The sequence below is a fragment of the Phyllobates terribilis genome, unplaced genomic scaffold, assembly GCF_046119375.1.
Source record: "Phyllobates terribilis strain yellow unplaced genomic scaffold, ASM4611937v1 Scaffold_7__3_contigs__length_470593459, whole genome shotgun sequence".
Classification (NCBI taxonomy): Eukaryota; Metazoa; Chordata; class Amphibia; order Anura; family Dendrobatidae; genus Phyllobates; species Phyllobates terribilis.
In genome coordinates, this window is record NW_027362767.1 from 323,933,240 (window position 1) to 323,950,545 (window position 17,306).

General features: G+C 41.9%; 1 protein-coding gene across 7 annotated transcripts in view; it reads left to right on the plus strand.

The window, feature by feature from the left end:
• KIAA1210 (KIAA1210 ortholog) overlaps positions 1–17,306 on the plus strand; it is a 131,876-nt gene that overhangs the window by 49,533 nt on the left and 65,037 nt on the right. Inside the window, exon 1 of one of the 7 annotated variants that reach the window (XM_073641179.1) lies at positions 12,047–12,265. The exons of the other annotated variants lie outside the window; for them this stretch is intronic. The gene's annotated coding sequence lies outside the window, so the exon portion shown is untranslated. Of the gene's footprint in view, positions 1–12,046; positions 12,266–17,306 lie in introns of those variants that run through there. 7 annotated transcript variants of the gene reach the window in all.

Sequence of the window (17,306 nt, forward strand, 5' to 3'; positions counted from 1 at the left end):
CTCCAGATACCCTGGAAGTTCAGGAGGGCCTATGCTTTTCCACCGATAGTAATGATCCCGGCAGTTGTGAGGAAAATTCGGGAGGAGGGGGCAAGGATAATTCTGATAGCCCCCTTTTGGCCAAAAAAGACCCTGGTTCTCCCTGCTTCATCTATTGTCGGTCTCAGATCCCTGGGTTCTGCCGGACAGGCTGGACTTTCTCATCCAGGGGCCGATGTTCCATGCACAAGCCAAAGGTTTCCATCTGGCGGCTTGGAATTTGAGAGGATGTTACTGAGTAATAGGGTTTTTTTACCAGGCCTAGTTTCCACCCTATTGGGTAGTAGGAAGCCCATAACAACTAAGATTTATAGCAGAATCTGGGGAAAATTCCTGGATTTTATAGACTCTCCGTTGTCGGATAAATGTCCAATTAAAGATGTCCTAGAGTTTTTACAGAAGGGACGTGACTTGGGGTTAGCTACACGAACATTTAAAGTTCAGGTGTCCGCCCTAGGGGCGCTCTATAGTTGCAACCTGGCGGGGAACGGGTGGGTCTCTAGATTCATTAAATCCTGTTCCAGAGTTAAGCCAGTTTGGGCTCTGAGTTCCTCCCTGGGACCTAAATTTGGTTTTAAACGCACTCTTTGGCAACCCATTTGAATCTCTGCAGGTTATCTCTCCAAAGTTCCTCACCCTCAAAACCATTCTCCTAGTGGCCCTAACATCAGCCCGTAGGGTGAGTGACCTGCAGACCCTTTCTGTCGATCCCCCATACACCCAAATTCATGATGACCGGGTCGTCCTACGTACAGATCCAGCATACCTTCCGAAAGTAGTTTCCAGATTCCATTGTAATCAAGAGATTTACTTCCCTCATTCTGCAGTAACCCAAAAAACCCCAGGGAGGTTAGATTACACAATCTAGATGTTAGAAGGGCTTTACTACAGTACATAGACATGACTAGGCAGTGGAGGAAAGACCACTCCTTGTTTCTGGCCTTTCAGGGGAGTAGGGAAGTTCACGGGGTATCAAAGGGAACTATTTCTAGGTGGCTTAGGGAGGCCATTTGTCTAGCTTGCATATCTACAGGCGTTCCGGCACCGGATGGTATTAAAAGTCATTCCACCAGAGCTGTCGCAACCTCCTTGGCGGAGAGGGCAGACGTCTCAATTGACCAGATATGTAAAGCCGCTACTTGGTCTGCACCATCCACCTTCTACAAGCACTATAGGTTGGATCTATCCTCCTCTGACCTCACCTTTGGGAGAAGGGTACTTCTGGCAGTGGTCCCTCCCTAGGGTGCTCATATTCTCCATAATTCTCTCAAGGTGTGCTGTCATGGGTGAGGGGAAGGGAAAACACCAAGGTTACTTACCGGTAGCCGGTTTTTCCTGAACCCATGACAGCACCCGTAGTTTTTCCCTCCTGTCTTTCTCACACCCTGGTGAGCACTTTGTTTTGGGTGATTATATATATTGTAGGTGTTGGTTATGTGTCTAACCTTTTCTGGAGGTCCTCTCAATGCTCTGTAATCAACTGAAGTGAGGGAGAGGTACCGCCCTTTTATTTCAGACGGTTTCCTGTCCTTGGTGGGACGGATCCCTCTCTCTCAAGGTGTGCTGTCATGGGTTCAGGAAAAACCGGCTACCAGTAAGTAACCTTGGTGTTTTTCACTACTCTCATTAACTACATTGGAGACAGCTGCTCTCATTCTTGGCCACATAATCTACTCCTTTCTGAAATGCCCCATCTATCAAATATATGGCGGTCTCTGAGATGGCCATACTGCTTGTATTCTTTCTTTCTCTCATGTATTGTGCTACTCCTCTTCAAGTATGTCTGTGTGCAGAAAGTTGAGGCCCTCGCTGAATGGCATCATGGGCCATGTGTGACTCCGGGGTCATGAGGTTGTGCACCCTTGGTGTAGAAGGTATTGAGAAAAATATTGATGTAGAAGACAAAGATAACTCTGATAACAGGCAGATAAATAATGATGGTTTCACATTACAGGACAATCCTCTTAAATCTTAAATTTGTGTAACACATTGTCGAAATGTGAATTTTATTGTAACTTGTTTCATGTTGGGGTAGATTTTGATCTTCCATATAGAATGCATCAGCTTGTAGTCCACCTCTGGAAACTGCCACACTAAAGCTCGATACGAACATTGGGTGCAGTTCATAATTTTTAGTTTTCTCTGCAAACAGCAGAATGGACTTGGAAATGCTGTGCTTTGTTGGTCAGTGGTATGTTTCATTCCAGAAAAGGGAGCTTTATCCAGGAAATCTGGCCAGCTTTACTTGTAAGGACTGCTTGTTTATGACACTACAAGGAGGAACATTTAACACTAGCAGCAAGTCTCCGCACCTTTTTTTTTAACTTATGTTTGTAGACTGGTTGTTCTGTGCATTTGTTTTTCCACTCCATTTATTTCTTTCTCTACATTTCTAATTGTGTCTTTACATAAATGTGCAGTTTTATATTATTATTTAATTTAGTGCCATTTATTCCATGGCGCCTTACATGTGAAAAAGGGGGTATACATTGCAAAAACAATTACAATAATCTTGAAAAAAAACAAAACTAGTCGACGACTGGCACAGGAGGAGAGAGGACCCTGTCCGCGAGGGCTCACAGTCTACATATGAAGCACATCTAATTGTCAGCACAACTTGGTCCAAGTATTTTCATCGATGGTCCTGGTTTTCAGACTAAAGTCGGGCTTTTCACTGACTTTTAATAAGTCAATATAAACTGAATTACAAAAAATCTTACTGCCTACAGTTCTGCAGTCCAACATTTTGTCTTTCTGGGACAAGTTGTCATTTGCGACTTGTTCCTGTGAATGCTGTGTACGTTGGGCTTTTCTATATTAAACTGGTCCAAAGAAAGTATTGGGCTTATGTTAACAAGGTATTTTTGGAACGTGTAAAAGAAAAAATCCTACTTTAAAAACTGTTTCAAAAACACTTGAAAAACTTTTCTGTTAATTTGTTTTTCACATTAGGAGTCTTTTGACTGTTTTGTTAAGGTGGTTTAAAAAAAAAAAAAAAAAAAGTCTGGGTCAAAAATAGTAAATGTAACTTTGAAGCGCATTGTGATGGAATCTGCTCCAATCTAAGCATTGTCAAAATAAAGGCTTAAAAAAAATGGTTTCCAAAGGAAAAAAAACCTCTTCCAAAAGACTTAAAAACTTCAAGAAAAAAAATCCTCAGGAAAATATAAACTCCCCAAACATAATTATTTCCTGATGTGGTTTGTGCTTGAAACAATCGACTGATTTGTCCTCTTCAAAAACTCTGTGTGAACATAGCCATAAAACTGGTTCTGAAGAAAAGTGGTTTATTGATGCATGCTAAGCTAACCAATCTGACTAGGTTTGAGTTGAGGTAGAGGGGTGTTTGGCTCCCAGCTATTTAATATGGCTAGCTTCCTATTTACTGGAATTGTTTTAGAATATCTATAAAACTACTATGAAAGTAGTACCATAATACATTAAAAAAAATCTGAAGTCGTAGGTTCAAATCAAGCAAGTTGAGATTAACACCCCTTAATTCAAAAGAGGGTTGGTGAGGATGCTCATGCCCAATCACTCGACCATGCAAACATGGCAGTAATCAGCCCACAAATGAGTAAAACATCATTTGTTGGCTTCTGATTTCATCTATGTGGCCTTAAAATCATCATTGTCAGCAGCACAAATGGAGTGTGCTACTGAGAATAGGCAAATTTTATGGGTACTGTATGACGGCATTAAAGAAGTTCTCCCCTTTTAATACAATGATAATTCATCCTTGGGATTGGTCATCAATATGAGATCGGTCGGCTATAAACACGTTGAATTGACCGCTTCATGCAATGTGTAGTGACCGCTGCCAGGTACCACAGAATAGCTCCTATTCATAAGAATAGGTCCCCTTTATATTCTGACCAGACAACCCCTTTACTGATTCAATCACATGCAGTTTGTATCTGTTCATGTAAAATGTCTCGAAGGGAATGCTGATTGACTCATTACATGAACTTGATTGCTGCCTGTGTAAACCAACCTTTTGAAACTTAGACTTATACTTTCAAATTAGGAAAAAACTCACATACCAACATTGAAAAGCATAAACTTGTAAGAAATTTTTATAGGCACAGATAAGTCACGAGAAAATAAGTGATAAAAGTTCTGCATTTTGCTTAAACTTTTGATGTTGGGTCTGCTACCCGCTGAGTCACAAACATTCGCAGTGTTTCCTGTACTTAGCAGATTTTCTTTTGCTGTCATTTTGTTTTCTCCTGATATTTATCTACTTTACTGCAGCGTCATTTCTTGTTTTTATTCCTATTCTTTAAAGATCATAATATCCATTGTTGTCCTATTTAAACGAACATGGACTTGTTTCTGCTGCTCACATCAGACAAGATTGTGATTATGGCAGTAGCTGAGATGCCTCATGCAATAAAATTCCCTTAATTATGACTTATTCGACTTAAATGGGGCAGGATTATTGAACAATCAGAAATTAAGAACAGCTTTTTTTGTTATTTCAACTTGCTTTCTTATCATGCAAAATCTCATCCAGAAGGTGCAGTTCTTACAATTCAGTGAAGAGGGGAAGACTTTGTATTACTGTTAATCGGTGGTCTCATGAAAAATGTTGGGACTGAGTCTTGCTATTCATATGGTTATGTCTGCTTCATTACTCACCATTTTCTATGCTTGATGTCAGTGAATGAAGAGCTCTTTAATAACCCCCCCCATTTAAAAAAAACAACAAAAAAAACCAAAAACACTGCGCTTCTAGCATCTGCAGATGACTTTCTTATTTTAGATGCTCCTCATCATACAGAGTAGGGTTATCATTGGCTATGTAGCCTACAGACTGAAGCAGCATCATTGAAGATATTATGCAGAAGTACTGAGCTGTACGGCTGTGAATTCAGCACTGAAGTGAAAATGCATTCGCAGAAAGTTGCAGTTGGTCTCCCACTGTACTGAGTGCTCCTCAGTCCTCACTTCTCTTTCCATACTTTCTCTATAGCGTCTAATAGGAGGAGTTACCTTAAATCTCACTGAGCTGGCAGTCTGCCTTGCTATGACTGAGATGGATGTGAGTCTTATTTTTTCCCTCCCCAGAGTGCATGTTGTGTCCAGGAGGCAGGGAGGTGCAACAAAAAGTCTGCATGCTCAGTCGTACAGGAAAGACGGCAGTCCTTGAATAGGACCACGCATTGGACTTGTATGCATACAAACACCAGGGATTTTAATAAAATGCAAGTTTCACTGAAATTTTTCCAGGAAGAATGTACGTAAATCTGCTCAGCGCCTCATGTTCTGTAATATCCTGCCTTCAGGTCAGAGAACATTTTCAATATGACAGGTTCCCTTTTAAAATCAATCTGGAGGCCAGGATATTAGCTCATAGATGGGTTCTGTTGTAGAGTAAAAGTTTAGGTGTGAATTTAAGGAAGCTGAGCCACAGTTTGAATGTCGGTATTCTCAGGATAAGGATGCCTCCAGTCCCTATATACTAATTGAATTGCTTAATGCATAATTGGACGTCGCTGAGTTCTGCAGAACTATAAACCTGATGCCCTTGTAGAAACAAAACTTTTTTGCTAATACAAGTGATGGGTATGAGGAGCCGGTCTGTTAGGTCCGCTCTGTTCTTGTAGTATCAGTTTTCTGAAGCTCCAAGATGTAAGTGTTCAGGACTTGCAGTTTTCTATGTGAGCTGACCTGTTATAAACGGTTTAGTACTGGTGCAGTCCCTTGTAAGCATGTGTATTTTTTCCTTTTCTGTGTAATTACAGACTGAATGTGACCCATTGCACCAAAGGCATTTCCTCTTCTTACATTTTTGAAAAACAATTCCTCCCGACCAGCTGCTCTCCATTATAACCAGACAGAGGAGCTTGAGAAACTTTTGTAGCTTGTTAACACTTTCTTGCAAGATTGGGCAAACATCTGAATATATTGAGAAGTGGACAACCGTTCTTGTGATATTGTGACTTATAAAGATGTTTGTATACAAAATAAAATTCAGTACTATATTAAGGCTATAATCCCATGATGAGCTTTTTGTGAGTTTTTGATGATGCAGATTTTCTGCACCTATTAAGTAAATTAGGTTACTTGAGTTTTTTCATTGAGTTTTTGAGTGCGTTTTTTACATGCGTTTTTGACAATGCATTTTTTGTTTCTTGTTGGCGTGTCATGTTTTAAATAAAGCTGCTTTCTTTTGATACATCCTTCTATTTGATATTGACAAAACTTTGATAGTCATGTGCGGATTACATGCGTTTTGGATGCATTTCTGCCGTGAAAATCCACTAAAAACACATGAGAGTTTTTTATTTGCAATTCTATATTGAAAATCTGCACATAAAACTCAGCGTACCCACAAAAGAAATTGTCTTGTTGTGGAGTTGAAACGCGCATCGCAGGTCAGTTCACATTGAGCGAAAAAAGCACCCACTCTGTTGGAACTTTAGTATATTGTGTTTTTGATGCAGCCAAAATACAGAGTCAAAAACTCACCATGGGCACACAACCTAACATTTCTACTGTAATTAATTGTTATAGAATATTTTACCCAAGATATTCACTAAACTACATTGGTTGGTAATACTAGATCGCCACAATAATGTGGATATCCAGAGACACCAGAACTTCTGATCCCAACTGTCCAGGATATTGCAGCAGGGACACAGGCGTTCATGGACTTTCTGTTGTAGTAGAAGTTTTCTTCAGAGGTGCTGATGAGTGATCAGATCAGTCAAATGAGTGATCAGCATGGAATCTGTATCTCACAGGCATTGGTGTCAACAATGTGAATGCCTTCTACAGCAGGGTAATGTGAATGGTGGCCATTCATGTAATGTGGAGCGGCAGCCGAGGGCGAGGTGCTAGTCTTTCACGCCCTGGCACGCTACATGAAGATGGGGGTTCGGCTTGGTGTGTGGACTTGGTCTACGGGGGCATTACATTCTTGCAGGCCGCATGATGCCGGTGACTTTGTCTCCCTAATTGAACCTCTCAAAATCTGGTCCTGGCCAGCCAATCGGTGAATAATAAACCAGTTTTTTACAATGACTTGGTGAGAACTGTGTACAATAGATAGCAGGTGCATAACTTCACAAACGTTTCCTTTACAACATGTAGCATCTTCACACACTGTCTCTCTACCCATCATGCTTACTTGCTTCTGTCCCCAAATTCCTCCTCCTTCACCACAACCCAGCACAGTAAAACAGTCCAATAAGTAAGAACCCTGTCCTCAAACCGCCATTCCGCATCCTTTTTTTTTCTCCGCTAGGGGAACTAGTTTGCCACTATGGGCAGTACTTGGTTTCTCTGCTTGCTGACGCCTTGGAACTCCTGCCCAGGGCACTCTCTTCGACTAACGTTCCATTTTCCATCCTGGCCCGTTACCTCTGAGTTGTAAATTCTAGGTCGTACTGCTAGGCGTCCTGTCCGAGGACCTGTCTCCAGTTCATCATTCTGTTTTTCTGTCGCTTTTCCTGGTCTCTACTCCGGATCTCGCTATCGAGTGCCTCGGTCTCCAGTCACATCAGGGACACCCACATCATACGGCTCTGCTGACTAGTCAGACCTTAGATCTGCTTTGACTGTAGGCTAAGCCCCATCTCCTGTCCTGACAGGAAACTGCCTCTGACCCTTCACATTAGACCTTCCCGCTCTAGGCTAGTCCCAGCTATAAACTTTAACTCTCCCTACTGTCAGGCAGAACGCAACACTGTCCCCAATAACGGATGTCACAGTACACATTACACCTTACAATAAGGGTATGTGCCCACGATGCAGAAATGAAGCGGAAAATTTCTGCAGAGTTTCTGCATGTTCGTGGCAGTCAAAAACGCTTTCGGATTTTACGCGCGTTTTTTGACGCGTTTTTACATGCGAATTTGACTTGCGTTTTTCAAATGTATTGGGACCTCAAATCCGCATGCAGAAACGCACAAATAATGGACATGCTGCAGATTTTTCCGCAAGGAAAATCCGCTGCGGAAAACTCCGCAGCATGGGCACAGAACATGCAGATTTTCACTGGGGATCATGGGGCACAGATTACCAAGCGTTTTGCAAGCGTTTACGCTGCGGAAACTCCGCATCAAAAACGCTTGAAAAACGCGTAATGGGCACACAGCATGATTCCCAATGAAAATCTGCATGTTCTGTGCCCATGTTGCGGAATTTTCCGCAGCGGGTTTTCCTTGCGAAAAATTCGCAGCATTTCCATTATTTGTGGGTTTCTGCAGGCGGATTTAAGGTCCCAATGCATTTGAAAAACGCAAGTCAAATCCGCAAGTAAAAACGCTGCAAAAAACGTGTGTAAAATCCGCAAGCGTTTTTGACTGCCAAGAACATGCAGAAACACTGCAGAAATTTTCTGTTTCATTTCTGCATCGTGGGCACATACCCTCATACTCGTGGGTAGTATGTCCATCTCCTTACATTCACATTAGATAAAAGTAGTCTGAACAGCGATTGAGTGAACAATTATTACACCGATGCAGCTAGGCTACATTGGCCATTAAGCTGACCACCCTCATTAGAAAGCTGTCGGCTAAGCGATCGTTGGCTTAACATCGATATCCTCTGACTCCCCATACATAGGAATGATTAGCTCTGCTGACAGAACTGCTACCTTCTCTTTACCGATGACTTCTGTCTGTGGAGAGTCAGAAGGCCCCCATACACATTACTGTATATCTCAACAAGGTCAAGGTTATCACTCCCAGAGTAATTTTAAACAAAAAAAAAAAAAAAAACTCGAGCTGTATAGGCCAAGTTTAAAGGAAGATAAATAGACACATATAAAATCAATATAATTTATGTCAATAGTTTTAAAATATATTTTTTTATATAAAAAACAGGTGCCTTCAAATATTACAACAACCAAACCTCCAACATAGCTATATTAGTACATGAAAATTAGCCCATCCATGGCAATTTTGATTCATTGATCCAATATTGCACTAACCCTATTATAAAGTGCTGTTGCCAATTAATCCGTGAATGAAAAATGCATATAGAACTCCCCTGAAACAAGGTAAAGTGCAAGTGCAAAAAAAAAGGGGGGGGTTGTTTTAAGTATGTGGAAAGATTAGCATCAAAGTAGCAGCACAACACAAGAATATTTTACAAACAGAAGTTCAAATATTGGAGCATATAGCCCCTATATGCTATAAGTAAGTCAGCAGATAAGTACAAGGTATAAAGGCATCAGGCTAATGCATATTAAATGTACTAATTACTAAGGCTGTGCATATAGTATAGCTACATATAGGGTGTGTTATGACAAAACATTAAAGCCAATGGAGAGAACTCACATATAGTAATTCAATAAGTTGATCAGAGGAGGGATGGTGAAGTTAACCCCGACGACGCCGTTTCGCCACAAGCTTCTTCAATGGGGGCACTGAAGCTTGTGGCGAAACGGCGTCGTCGGGGTTAACTTCACCATCCCTCCTCTGATCAACTTATTGAATTACTATATGTGAGTTCTCTCCATTGGCTTTAATGTTTTGTCATAACACACCCTATATGTAGCTATACTATATGCACAGCCTTAGTAATTAGTACATTTAATATGCATTAGCCTGATGCCTTTATACCTTGTACTTATCTGCTGACTTACTTATAGCATACAGGGGCTATATGCTCCAATATTTGAACTTCTGTTTGTAAAATATTTTTGTGTTGTGCTGCTACTTTGATGCTAATCTTTCCACATACTTAAAACAACCCCCCCCCCCTTTTTGCACTTGCACTTTACCTTGTTTCAGGGGAGTTCTATATGCATTTTTCATTCACGGATTAATTGGCAACAGCACTTTATAATAGGGTTAGTGCAATATTGGATCAATGAATCAAAATTGCCATGGATGGGCTAATTTTCATGTACTAATATAGCTATGTTGGAGGTTTGGTTGTTGTAATATTTGAAGGCACCTGTTTTTTATATAAAAAAATATATTTTAAAACTATTGAAATAAATTATATTGATTTTATATGTGTCTATTTATCTTCCTTTAAACTTGGCCTATACAGCTCGAGTTTTTTTTGTTTGTTTAACATTACTGTATATGCACACTGAGTTTTTTTTAGGAGTTTTTGGAGCAGAAACTTGCTATTTACATATGGAGTCTTTTTGATGAGTGTTTTTTTTTCTTGCAAGAGGAAACTGAGCAGAACCTCTCTTTGAGGAGTTTTCCATTTTTTGAGAAGGATTTGAAGATTTTTCCTCTTGAAAAGCTGTGTGCATAGTCACTGAGTGGACACTCTCCCAGATCCCCCTCTAAAACTTGGCAAAAAGACTGTGTGGACCTACATTCAGTTGGTCGGCTGATAGGCAAAGCTGATGATTTTAAACCCTAACTTTAGATAAAAGTGGATAGGGGCCTTTTACAGTTGTTCAACCTGGCTGTTAAACCCAAGTTGTGGCCAAGTTGACATATGTTTTCTGTATCCAAATATGGTATTTAGATGCCATGTTGAATAACTTCAACCTTGAAACAGTTTCAAGTGTTTTCTTGACACATCAACCTTTCTACACCAATTAATGATTCTCAAGCACATGGTACAGGTCGTGTAGGACAGAGTAAGGAATCCCATGCCACGCTGTATGTACTGTTGCCATAAAATGCTCTGTCAGTCAGATGTAAATGTGGCGCCCTGCTGCGCATTGGTGCCACAGATCCTGGAGGGGTGCATGGATGGATTCCTCCACAAGAGGCCCTCATAGCATTCACACACCTCCACCTTCCACCTCAGACCACCAGAGGGAGCCCGGATAGGGATATAAATAGGGAAGGTGGAGCTAGGCAGTCAGACTGGAATCTACAGCCTGGAGACACAGTCTAGAGAACAGTTTCCTCAGGGGACAGAGGTAGTTACAGTCCCTCTAGAGAGTTCAGACTCAAAAAGCTCAGGTTAGTGAGCCCAAGGCGTGCCGACGCCATAAGAGCGGTGAAGAGTAGCGAGGCCTACTGCCAGTGTGAAGCCTAGTGCGGGCCCCGAGCGTGGCCGAAGGCAAGTGGAGAAAGCAGCTACATAGGGGGCAGAGGAGCTTAACCAGCTCACCCCACAACCATTTACCGGACATCGGGTCCACGTCTGCAGGGATCTCTAGGACCAGCAGAAACTACCGGAACCCCTGGCGAACTACATGTCCCAGGAACACCGAAAGCTGACTGATATACCAGGGTCAGGAGTCACTGAGGCCCAAGAAACCAGGGAGGGTGGGTGATCTCCAACAGAAGGCCCTACCACCAGGTCAGCCGGTGCAAGACAGAGACCAAGTTAGGCCTAGCTCCAGGCAGGTCATAAACTTATCAGGAAAATGCAAGAAACAGGAGGCCCCACACCCGCTCACTGGGGAGAGTCCTGAAATGCACCCTTCACCCTACAGTGCCCTGGATCGTGCCTGAAACACCACCAGTAAAGGTACTGAAGTGAACTGTTGTAAGTGTGCCTATTCTTCTTCCGACCCGGCTGGGTCCCCTCTGTCCTGCATCCCTTCTCCTACGCTGCCCTGAGGCCCCACTCCACCTGTGGGGAGCCGCACCAACTAAGCTGCCTGACCACCGGCCTCAGAGGACTGTAGCAGCGCTGGTGAGTCTCACCAGACACCACGGGTGGCGTCATGAACTTTCCTATCCCATACACCTTTCCCCCATTATCCCTTTCTTTTAAGAGTGACCCCAGGATACAGGCCCGGGAGCCGGCCACCGCGGCATCCCCATAAACCAAAACAGCAAGGCCCGGGCGCCGAGTCCCCATCCCTTGGGCGCATCATAAATAGCTGCCTTTTGTGGGGAATAAAGCTCTGATGGTGTGCTCCATGCACCTCTATGCATACTTTTTTGCAAGAAGCCTAAAGATCATATGTTACAGCTGCATTCACTTTTCTGCTGAAATTGGATATATATATATATTTTTTTAATTATTTCCAAACACGTATTCTGTTGCCATTGGTTATCAATAATAGAAGAAAACAAACTAAGTAATTATATTATCCCTTCTTTTTATTTTCTTGTTTTGTCAGAATATTTCTGCTTTAGGATTAAAACATTGTGGAAACTTTTGGGATGCTTTAAGAGAAGCATAGAGTCTAGATCACGTGAAGCAATTATCCCCCTCTCCCTCTACTCCTACTCCTCTTTGGTCAGACCTCATCTGGTATACTGTGACCAGTTCTGGGTGCCGCATTTTAAAAAAAGACATCGAAAAACTGGAGCAAGTTCAGAGAAGAGCGACCAGAATGGTGAGCGGACTGCAAATTATGTCTTACGAGGAACGGTTAAAGCAGGGTTCCCCAACTCCAGTCCTCAAGGCCCACCAACAGGCCATGTTTTCAGGATTTCCTTAGTATTGCATCACCTGCACAGGCAATAATTCCATCACCTGTGTAATAGTAAGGAAATCCTGAAAACATGATCTGTTGGTGGGCCTTGAGGACTGGAGTTGGGGAACCCTGGGTTAAAGGATCTAGAAATGTTTAGCTTGCAAAAGAGAAGACTGAAGGGAGACCTATTAGCGGTCTACAAATATCTGAAGGGATGTTAGTGTAGATGGATCATCCTTATTCTCATTTGCACATGGAAATACGAGAAGCAATGGAATGAAACGGAGAAGATACAGACTAGATATTAGAAAAAACTTTTTGACCGTGAGGGTGATCAATGAGTGGAACAAGTGGCCACGAGAGGTGGTGAGTTCTCCTTCAGTGGAAGTCTTCACACACAGGCTGGACAGACATCTGTCTGAGATGGTTTAGTGAATCCTGCATTGAGCAGGGGGTTGGACACGATGACCCTGGAGGTCCCTTCCAACTCTATCATTCTAGAATTCTAAATGCACCCAGAAAGCCAAGAAATCTGTCAGATTTTAATCGTAGTACATGGAGGAAACCATGTTTTATTTCCTTCAGAAAAGTGAAGGTACATACGATTTCTATGCAGATTCTCTCCCTGTATCTAAAAAAAAAAAAAGACAAACTATGCAGCAAAAACAAAATTGTGAGATAAAAAGAAGACTTGGTTGAAGTTGAAAATGGTAGAAATTTTGGCATAAATCTACACCTGGCCATATCAGGCATTGGTTTTATTTTCTGTTTTTAGAACAGTCCACAAAGAACCAATATCATATCATTAAGAATGCAGTGTTTAGTAAATTGGTGTTGTTTTGCTCCAACAATCTTTTTTGCTAGACTGGCTTATTGTCATGGGTGTATCAGGTTTGACAGTCGTTCTGGATCCGGCTGTAGAAGGTCTCTGCGCTTGACTCTGCAGACACCTTCTTGATCCTTTCATCTCTGGAGTGTAGTGGTATCCTTCTTACGCTAGGACCCAGCAGTGATCTCCAACTTCTACTGCTAATTGACACACCCTTGCTTGATTATATATAAACTCTGTGTCTCCAGAGAGTCGCCGGTGATAGAACTATTTTCCCCTGCTCAGGCCGGGAGTACTAGCAGTCGGCTAATTTCTTCTTGGAGTTTCTTGCTGGATTATTGTCGTCTTCTCTCAGGTGTCTTCTCAAGCTAAGTGCATCCCCTTGTCTGTTTTCCTTGTTTGTCTTTAGGTGCAGTGGGGGCTGATTAGTGCTTACCCCTTCCCCTCCCTACCTAGGGCCTAGCTCTAGGGACAGTTAGGGATTAGGTATCCTGCTCGTCGATAGGTGCAAAACCTATTTAGGGACGGTAGGGGAGTCAGGGTGTTGTAAGATCTGCCTAGGGGTCTCCACTCTCCCTTGCTGTAGTTGTTGGGCTTCCCCACTTTTCCCATCGTCATACACTTGGTCTTTCCCTCACCTAGCATGACATTTACCTAACGTCTTTCTTAATAAATGTGGGCTGTAAGGGAGAGGGAAAGGAGTTGTCCCCATTCTCTTATATTAAGCCTAGTGCGGTGTTTGTTTATTAAGCTGGTTCTGTATGTCTTGTTATCATTTTTTGAAGTATTTGATGATATGCATGCATAAATGTGTTTCTACGCAAAAGTGTGACCTTTACCATGACATGAAAGTAATTTGAATGACTGGTATATGGGTTGCACATGTCAGGGTGTGGTAGTGGTTGGAAATTTAGGCCTGATGTAGTGCAGATTGAAAGAGTTGTCATTTGTAATGCAAGGAAAGCAGATTTGAAGTTTGTTTTTGTATCAGAAACTCCAAAGTTTTTGACTAGTTTTGAAAATTGGAGGAGGATGTAGAGTTTCTGCTTCAAAAACTCCTTGAAAAACCACTTGTGTGCATAATCACTTAGCATAACCTCCAACTAATTTGAGGAGGTTTGAATTTTGTTGAGGATTTGAATAGTTTCAGCTTCCTAAAAAACAAAACTGTGTGCACATGCCCTTTGCACTTGAAGTTTTTTGAGCAGAAGCTGAGTTTAAACTCGAAGTCTCAAAACTCCTTAAAAACTTGAGTTTCTGCTCCATAAACGAAGCAAAAACTCTGTGTGGACAGAGCCTTAGAGCGACAGGTGGCATGCTCCTATAGAAACTCGGAGACGCCGCCAATTTCCCAGGAAGGTGGGGAATAAAAAAGTGTGATTATGTGCGAGAGATGGCAGAGTGGATGACTGTAGCCCCTAGAAGTGGTCTCAGCTGCTGAACAACAGGTACCTTACTAGTGATGGCAGCTGAGTGACCAGAGAGATGGGGACCTATGAGAGAAACCATGCTAGTGCCTGTGGAGCAGAAGCCAGAATAGGAACACAAGGAACCAAAACATGTGAGCGGCTTAACTATTGGCACTGTCAGGACCAGGGAAGAAGTGGGCCTGTGTTATGAGTCCACCATAGAGTGAGTGATCGAGGCCTCATTCTAGAAGTTGTTTGTGCTATTTGCAATGTTCATTTACAGAGTCTTACAATATGGAGGTGAAATATAAACTATTTTAAAAAGCTTCTGTGTCACACCAGTGTCTTGTCTTGGAGACAGTCAACCTGTCTCCACAAGACTGTGCTAGGACCCCCGCATCTTTACATTTACATGTGAATTTAGGGACATTTGTATTGCCATTTATATAACTAATTAGCATATTATATTGTTAATCTTCCTAATTTTGCCTAATAAGCAGGATAATATGGACTAATAAACAGAACTTTAAAGATTTTTGCTGCACATCCTAATGGCACACCTCTGAAACTGGACTGTAGCTGCAGATTTTCTGCTGTAAGCACAGAACAGATGTGACTGATCTGCTCTGGTGACAGTGCTATATCTGCCCACACGTGATCAGGAGGAGTACAGACTCTATGGATTTGCTAGGTCTGCATTCTCTGTACAGACGCTCCACCCTATATACATGCATATGATATCCAGCTGTTATAACAGAGGGCTACTTTCTTTTCCTCCCTTGACTAATCACAGTGCTATCTGTCCCATCCTCAATTTACAAAATATCCTTGGTTTCTCATAATTTTAAGATCACATGAATCTTCTGGGTTATGTAGTTGCACGTTTTAAATCGCTTTTAAATAGTAATTTAGAAATGGGCACAAATAATTCCCAATATAGTGTTTTTATCTAGTCTCTCTACAGCCTTAGCAACGTTCTGATAATCTCCAGCGAATGTACTTGGAGATTTACCAGAAGACAATCGTTGATTTACTACAGCTTGTGTCCATTTGTAAGTTGAGGTGGCAGGTTGTGTGTGAGAAGAGACTTGGATGAATATGATCCCAGGAACAGTTCTTAACTTCAGAAATCAGGGAAAAAGGGAACTTTAAATGTAAGATTTCTCCTTATGAGAGTCTCAGTCACTTGAACTTAACAGACAGCTTCTTATAGGTTACCGTATGGCAAGCTGAACCTCTGGTATCTCTGTGCAGCGATTCATACTTGCTTTTCCTTAATCTCCCTGTTTCGGGACTACAATTTAGCAGCATCTTCTCAAGGCCTGTACAATTGGTCCCCAGGGTCCACCTGAAAGCTCTTCAAAGTCTTAGAAACTGGCTTTTTGGACTGGTGGCCTTTAACTCCACCCAAGCCCTCTGATGTACTTCATGTTGTGGCAGCAATAGCTCAGATCTTTGGCCCAAACCACAATAGCCCACCACCCAGTTTCTCTGTACGGATCAACTTCCAGGCATTGGCCAGCTTGACAGCATGTCCCAAATCATCCTGTTTTGCGCGAAGGGGTGTAATTAATCTGCAGTTCAACTGTTTCATATGTGAAACACCGCACTCCTGAATGATTGTTCAGGAGGTAGGTGCAATCAGTGTCATTCCTTGCCCATTATAGGGCTTTAGGCAGAATATCCTCAGCACCAGTGAGAAACCAACATGTCTGGATCGAGTATTGAAATTTCAGCTTGCTTATGTTCTCTGACAGTTTTGTCTGGTGGAAAATTACGAGGTCCCCATACTCATCAGATGGTTTCTCAGTCCCATAAAAATCCAACTCCCTTTAAAAAGCCAACTTTCATCTAATGTGCCTTGGGGCCTTGACGCATTGAAAGCTGCAAGCTACAGTGGATAATCTCTTTTTGGATTTGTAGAGCATGCCTGTGGATTTAATAAATCCCCCAAATTATTCTGGATTTTGTTCTTGTTGGTATTGTCTTATTTATTCCAGTAACAACACTTGTGTGTAAAAAAATTATTGTAGAGGACTGAATCTTATTAAAATTTTTGTGCAATATGTCAGAAAATCTTGAATCCTTTGATGAAAATTATGAAAATTCTTTATCATATGCTGCTTCCCAAGGTAGTTTAACATAAAGCCTCAGTGTATTTTGCAGGTAATTATTATTATTTTTTTTTGTCTCCTGCTAAATTTATAAGGGTTGTCTGGGACTTGCATATTGATGATCTGTCTGTAGGAATGGATCAGATAGGTGGGGGATCAACACCAAGCTCCTGCACTGATTAGTTTAATTCAACCACTGCGGCAGGAGATAAAAGCTATGTATGGAGCCATAACAGTGCGGCTACGTACATCAGGGGTGAGGAACCTTTTTGTCGGCCAGGGGCCATTTGGATATTTAGACCAACGCTTGGGGAACGTACAAAATTATCAACATTGACATTTATCCTGCTATATTTGGTCAAACATTTAATTAACTGACCCCTAGTGCGACGGCTGGAGCTGCTTTTCTTTGGTGTGGCTGTGATGTTAGGTGGTATGGATGATGTTGCTGCTCGCAACTGCTTTTCCAGATTTGTGTCGGTCTGGGGCACAGTTGGCTCTTTGTGATGAATCTTGAAAAGAGCTAGCTGCAGTAAATTCTGAACATAGATGTAGATTACATTGCAGGTCTCCTCACAGTGGAAAATTAATCACTGCTCACATTACAT